The 7,361-nt window shown below is 45.3% G+C and overlaps 1 non-coding gene across 1 annotated transcript; it reads left to right on the top strand.

The window, feature by feature from the left end:
- The first annotated feature begins 2,441 nt into the window (after positions 1 to 2,441).
- Positions 2,442 to 2,579, top strand: LOC119948295. The gene has a single exon (XR_005456701.1). It is a non-coding gene; the product is annotated as a small nucleolar RNA SNORA7 (small nucleolar RNA).
- Positions 2,580 to 7,361: the final 4,782 nt, after the last annotated feature.

Here is a 7,361-nt window from a genome sequence, read left to right as displayed (position 1 = left end):
GTAGCCTGTTAGATCAGCCTCTACTTTACAAATGCAGAAAACACAGTTACAACACTATCAATTTACATTGGTTCCTTTAACCTTCATACCTATTCAGTAGTTCAAAAATGCAATGTGGAGAGCAACAGTGCCATCCAGGGGCAAAAGAAAGGCTAATCCACACCCTGGAGAAAAGGCTACAACTGACAGTTATGCAACTGGCACTACAACCAGAATTACCCATCCAGAAGTATTCCGATATCATGTTTTATCAAAATGATGGAATCATTGAACTATTGGTACACTTGGTGACATCGAAAATAGCAGTCACATGGACGCAATGGTGCTTGTAGGACACAGAGTAGATGGGATAAGACTTCCTGGTAAAGGACAACTCACAGAAAGAGGTGCTGGCTTAACTCAAGCCTTCCAAACCTGTCTAGAGGCATTAGTAAACATTTATTGTAGACTGTAAGCTCCTTATTATTTTGGTATTTAAGCGCTTACTATGTGTCGAGCATGGTAGAGATGAGTCAGGTTAGACACAGTCCTTGTCCCACAGTCTTGCCTACCAACTGTCTCATACATTCTCAAGCATTTAGTACAGTGCTCTGCACACAGTAAGTGCTCGATAAATACCATTGATTGATTGATTGATCGAAGGCCCCCATCCCTTCCTCCAGAACAGTAATGCTCTGCTATAATAATTAAAGCATATATCCCACCATGTTAGACACCAATGAGGAGAAAGAATCTATTAGGACCAGGACTGGTGCCAAGCTCTCATTAAAGATTTCACCATGCTTGTATGTACTCTCCCAAGCTCTTAGTACAGTGCTTTGCAAACAGTAAGCATTCAATAAATATGATTGAATGAATGAATGCAGTCATGCTGCAATGTAGAAAACAATTATTGAGGGAGCCTATGATCAGGAATGATGGATGAGCCTCTTTTTTAAAAAATGGCATTTGTAAAGTGCTTACTATGTGCCAAGCACTGTATTAAGAGCTGGGGTATGTATGAGCTAATCAGATTGGACACAGTCCCTGTCCCACTTGGGGCTCACAGTCTTAGTCCCCATTTTACAGATGAGGTAACTGAGACACAGAGAAGTGAAGTGACTTGCCCAAGGTCACACAGCAGACAAGTGGCAGAGCCAGGATTAGAATCGCTCTTGGAAAGAGCCCAGATCTAAAGAGCATCATTTTTTACCTCCTAGCAAGCCCTGAAGGATTCTCAGATTACTGCAAGGATGCATGATGCAGCCTGTTGAACTGATAATTGTATGATACCGTCCAAATTTTCACTAGTAATCAAATAATGCAAAGTGGTATTTAAATCACCCAAAGACTGAACACCAAACTCCTGAAAAATGAGGACATTTAGAAGCTTCATGACCACATCAAAGCAGCCTTATCAGAGCAAGAAACCACATCAATCAGTCAATTGTATTGACTACAATAGAATTCAGTCCAACCTTCTCTACAGCTGTAAGCTTCTTGTAGATTTTCTACAACTCAAACCACTCACTTTGCTCCTCTAATGCCAACCTGCCCACTGTACCTCGATTTCATCTATCTTGTCCCCAACCCCTTGCCCATGTCCTACCTTTGGCCTGGAACTCCCTCCCTCCCCCTTCATATAATAATAATAATAATAATAATAATAATAATAATGGTATTTGTTAAGCGCTTACTATGTGCCAAGCACCGTTTTAAGCAGTGGGGTAGATACAAGGAATCAGGTTGTCACACACGGGGCTCACAGTCTTAATCCCCAGGTTGTCACACGTGGGGCTCACAGTCTTAATCCCCATTTTACAGATGAGGTAACTGAGGCACAGAGAAGTTAAGTGACTTGCCCAAAGTCACACAGCTGACAAGTGGCAGAGACAGGATTGGAACCCAGGCGATCACTATCCCCACCTTCAAAACCTTATTAAAGCCACATCTCCAAGTGATCTTCCCTGACTAAGCCCTCATTTCTTCATCTCCCTCTCGCATCTGTGTTGCCCTTGCACTTGGACTCGTATCCTTTATTCACTCCGCTTCCAGCACCACAGCACTTATGTACATATCAAAAATGTATTTTAACTTCTGCCTCCCCATCTAGACTCTAAGCTCCTTGAGGGCAGTTAACATGTCTACTAACTCTGTTAAACTGTACTCTCCCAAGCACTTAGTACAGTGCTCTGCACATAGTAAGCGCTCAGTTACCATTGAATTATGTCATACAGTGTATGTATACCAAATGGATGCATGTGCACTGAACATGCAATCTAATCCTGGCTCCATCACTTGTCTGCTGTGTGACCTTGGGCAAGCCACTTAACTTCTCTGTGCCTCAGTTACCTCATCTATAAATGGGGATTAAGACTGTGAGCCTCACGTGGGACAACCTGATTACCTTGTACCTACCCCAGCACTTAGAACAGTGTTTGGCACATAGTAAGTGTTTATCACACCTCCCAGGGTCGCACCTGGAGAGTTTCCAGTACCCTACCACTCTTGACTACAGGAGGGAGAGTCAAGCAGAGGCATGCCCATTCCATTCCTAGCTTGGCCAGTGGCTAGCAAGTGGAAGGCAATCTGCTACAAGTCAAAACTCACCCGTGCTGGGCCGCAGCTGCATGGGAGAGAGTAGAGGGCAGAGACTCAAGTTTACTGTGTGGAAAGAGGCAATGGTAAACCACTTCTGTATTTTTTACCAAGAAAACTCTATGGATCCACTACCAGAACGATTGCTGATGGAGAGCGGGGCGTTATGGGAGAAGCGTGTCTGTGTTGTTGCTATGGGTCGGAAATGACTCGATAGCATAAGACAAGTCCAGAGCTTAGAACAGTGCTTGGCACATAGTAAGCGCTTAACAAATACCATCATCATCAAGACAAGAAGCACTTAACATATACCATAATTATTATTATTATTATGCAATGGATTATAGTCTCCTACCAGACTCTTCTAATTTACCAATACCCAGAGATGCATGTAACAGCTATTAACCCAACAGTGGACTCTTGAATTTATGTGCTTATAACACCCACGCTTAGCACTGTTTCCAGAATGCCTTCCCCCATTAGAGTGTAAACTCCTTGTGCTTAGGGACTGTTTCCTGTGCTTCTGCTCTTTGTGGGTTGGGGACGGGTCTACCAACTCTGTTGTATTGTTCCTGCCTAAGTGCTTGGTACAGTGCTCTGCACATAGTGAGCACTCAATAAATACCACTGATTGATTGAGTCTGTTGTACTTTCCCAAGCATTTAGCATTTGAGTCCTTACTGTGAGCATTGTACTAAGTGATTGGGAGAGTACAACAGAGTTAGTAGATAGATTCCATGCCCACTAGGAGCTTATAATCTTGAGGGGGAGACAGACATTAAAATAAATAACAGATATGTACATAAGTGCTTTGGGACTGAGGGTGGGGTGAATTTCATGTGCTTAAAGAGTACAGATCCAAGTGCATGGTGGGGACACAAGAGGGAGAGGGAGTAGGGAAAAACATGGCTTAATCAGGAATGGCATATAATACAGTCCTACAAAAACTACTCTAAGTTCCATGTGGGACAGGGACAAGATCCAACATGATGACCTTGTATCTTGGAACACTGTGGTGGTCTACTGGAAAGAGCATGGGCCTGGGAGCCAGAGGACCTGGGTTCTAAGCCCGGTTCTGCCAGTTGGCTGCTGTTTGACCTTGGGCAAATCTCTTAACTTTTGTGCCACGGTTTCCTCAATTGTAAAATGGGGAAAACTGTAAAAATGTACCTGTTCTCCCTTCTACTTAGACCTGAGCCCCATATGGGATAGGGACTGTGTTAGACGTGATTAACCTGTATATACCCGTGTGCTTAAAACAGAGCTTGACACATAGTAAACACTTAAAAAATACAATTATAAACATTACTGCTACAAGACTTTATATATATTTTTTGGAAGGAGGGTGTTGCTGAACAGAAGTTTATTCATTCAGTAGTATTTGTTGAGCGCTTACTATGTGCAGAACACTTTACTAAGCACTTGGGTGTGTACAATTTAACAATTAACAGACACATTCCCTGCCCACAATGAGCTTACAGTCTTGGGGCAGTAGACAGACATTAATATAAATAAATAAATTACAGATATGTACCTAAGTTCTGTGGGGCTGGGAGGGGGGATGAATAAAGGGAGCAAGTTGGGCTGATGCGGAAGGGAGTGGGAGAAGAAGAAAGGGGACTAAGTCAGGGAAGGTCTCTTGGAGGAGATGTGCCTTCAGTAAGGCTTTAAAGGAGAGAGACTAATTGTCTGTCAGATTTGAGGAGGAAAGACTGGCATTCATTCATTCAATCGTATTTATTGAGCCTTTACTGTGTGCAGAGCACTGTACTAAGCACTTGGAAAGTACAATTTGGCAACAGAGACAGTCCCTACCCAACAATGGGCTCACAGTCTAGAAGAGCGAGACAGACAACAAAACAAAACAAATAGCCAGGCATCAATAACATCAAAATCAATTAATTCATTCGTTGTCAGCTGGGTGACTTTGGGCAAGTCACTTCACTTCTCTGGGCCTCAGTGACATCATGGTGGATTGGAAGGTGCGTTTACGGAGGCAAAGTAGTCTTGATTTACTTGGCAGCCTCGAATGACTTCTGAGACAGTCTTAATAGTCTCCATCGGGATATCTGGCAGAACTCCAGGACGTGGACAGGGGGTTGGCGGCAAGATAGACAAGATCGAGGTAGAGTGACTAGGTTGGCATTAGAGGAGCGAAGTGTGTGGGTTGGGTTGTAGTAGGAGAGTAGTGACGTGAGGTAGGCTGGGGCAAGGTTATTGAGTGCTTTAAAGCCAATGGTGTAATGCCCTGTCAGATTACTTGTGCCAACCTGTGATGGGACTGTCTCATTGTGCCTCGTTCTCGCCTGTCCCGCCGTCGACCCCCGGCCCACGTCCTCCCCCTGTCCTGGAATGCCCTCCCTCCGCACATCCGCCAAGCTAGCTCTCTTCCTCCCTTCAAAGCCCTACTGAGAGCTCACTTCCTCCAGGAGGCCTTCCCAGATTGAGCCCTCTCCTTCTTATCCCCTTCCTCCCCCTACCCATCCCCCCCACCCTACCTCCTTCCCCTCCCCACAGCACCTGTATATATGCTTGTACATATTTATTACTCTATTTTACTTGTACATATTTACTATTCTATTAATTTTATTTTGTTAATATGTTTTGTTTTGTCATCTGTCTCCCCCTTCTAGACTGTGAGCCCGCTGTTGGTTAGGGACTGTCTCTATATGTTGCCAACTTGTACTTCCCAAGTGCTTAGTACAGTGCTCCGCACACAGTAAGCGCTCAATAAATATGATTGAATGAATGAATGGGACTGAACAGTTCAAGAGAGTACGTATGATAGTTACAAAGGATAAATGAGAATTCCTTCTGGTTGAACTTTATTTGTGAGGCACATTTATTTTGAAGATACTGATAACTGGCATATAAAGTAACAGGCACATAGAGGCATGTTGCTGAATGACCTGGGAATATAATCTTGCAGCACCATTGGTCCGCACCCAGAAGTTGTGATTCCACTGGCAGTCAGCCATATTTAGCTTTTTATTTGTTGTCAAAAAAAGAATACCTGAAAATTTGATGATAGCATATGACATTCATTTACATTTGGAAAAGTGATGATGTTGCCAATGAACATCGAATCCCAGGTTGTTATTGTTCTGTCAAAGGGTAATACTCACCACCAATCAATCAATCATATTTATTGAGTGCTTACTGTGTGCAGAGCACTGTACTAAGCGCTTGGGGAGTACAAGTTGGCAACATATAGAGACAGTCCCTACCCAACAGTGGGCTCACAGTCTAGAAGGGGGAGACAGAGAACAAAACCAAACATATTAACAAAATAAAATAGAATAGATATGTATTGGGTAGGGACTGTCTCTATATGTTGCCAACTTGTACTTCCCAAGCGCTTAGTACAGTGCTCTGCACACAGTAAGCACTCAATAAATATGATTGATGATGATGATATGTACAAGTAAAATAAATAAATAAATAGAGTAATAAATACGTACAAACATATATACATATATACAGGTGCTGTGGGGAAGGGAAGGAGGTAAGACAGGGGGATGGAGAGGAGAAAGAGGGAGAGAAGAAGGAGGGGGCTCAGTCTGGGAAGGCCTCCTGGAGGAGGTGAGCTCTCAGTAGGGCCTTGAAGGGAGGAAGAGAGCTAGTTCGGCGGATGTTGGGAGGGAGGGCATTCCAGGCCAGGGGGATGACGTGGGCCAGGGGTCGACGGCGGGACAGGCGAGAACGAGGCATGGTGAGGAGATTAGCAGCAGAGGAGCAGAGGGTGCGGGCTGGGCTGTAGAAGGAGAGAAGGGAGGTGAGGTAGGAGGGGGCGAGGTGATGGAGAGCCTTGAAGCTCAGGGTGAGGAGTTTCTGCCTGATGCGCAGATTGATTGGTAGCCACTGGAGATTTTTGAGGAGGGCAGTAACATGCCCAGAGCGTTTCTGGACAAAGGCAATCCGGGCAGCAGCATGAAGTATGGATTGAAGTGGGGAGAGACAAGAGGATGGGAGATCAGAGAGAAGGCTGATGCAGTAGTCCAGACAGGATAGGATGAGAACTTGAACGAGCCGAGTAGTGGTTTGGATGGAGAGGAAAGGGCGGATCTTGGCAATGTTGCAGAGCTGAGACCGGCAGGTTTTGGTGACGGCTTGGATGTGAGGGGTGAATGAGAGAGCGGAGTCGAGGATGACACCAAGGTTGTGGGCTTGTGAGACGGGAAGGATGGTAGTGCCGTCAACAGTGAAGGGAAAGTCAGGGAGAGGGCAGGGTTTGGGAGGGAAGACAAGGAGTTCAGTCTTGGACATGTTGAGTTTTAGGTGGCGGGCAGACATCCAGATGGAGATGTCCTGAAGGCAGGAGGAGATGCGAGCCTGGAGGGAGGGGGAGAGAGCAGGGGCAGAGATGTAGATTTGGGTGCCATCAGCGTAGAGATGATAGTTGAAGCGATGGGAGCAAATGAGGTCACCAAGGGAGTGAGTGTAGATCGAGAACAGAAGGGGACCAAGAACTGAACCTTGGGGAACCCCCACAGTAAGGGGATGGGAGGGGGAGGAGGAGCCTGCAAAAGAGGTAAGATGAGGAAAAGATAAGATAAAAGATAAGAGGAGAACCGGAAGAGGATGGAGTCTGTGAAGCCAAGGTTGGATAGCGTGTTGAGGAGAAGGGGGTGGTCCACAGTGTCGAAGGCAGCTGAGCGGTCAAGGAGGATTAGGATAGAGTATGAGCTGTTGGATTTGGCAAGCAGGTCATTGGTGACCTTTGAGAGGGCAGTTTCCGTGGAATGTAGGGGATGGAAGCCAGACTAGAGGGGGTCGAGGAGAGA

The sequence above is a fragment of the Tachyglossus aculeatus genome, chromosome X4 (genome assembly GCF_015852505.1).
Source record: "Tachyglossus aculeatus isolate mTacAcu1 chromosome X4, mTacAcu1.pri, whole genome shotgun sequence".
Classification (NCBI taxonomy): domain Eukaryota; kingdom Metazoa; phylum Chordata; class Mammalia; order Monotremata; family Tachyglossidae; genus Tachyglossus; species Tachyglossus aculeatus.
This window is presented reverse-complemented; position numbering and strand designations above follow the sequence as displayed.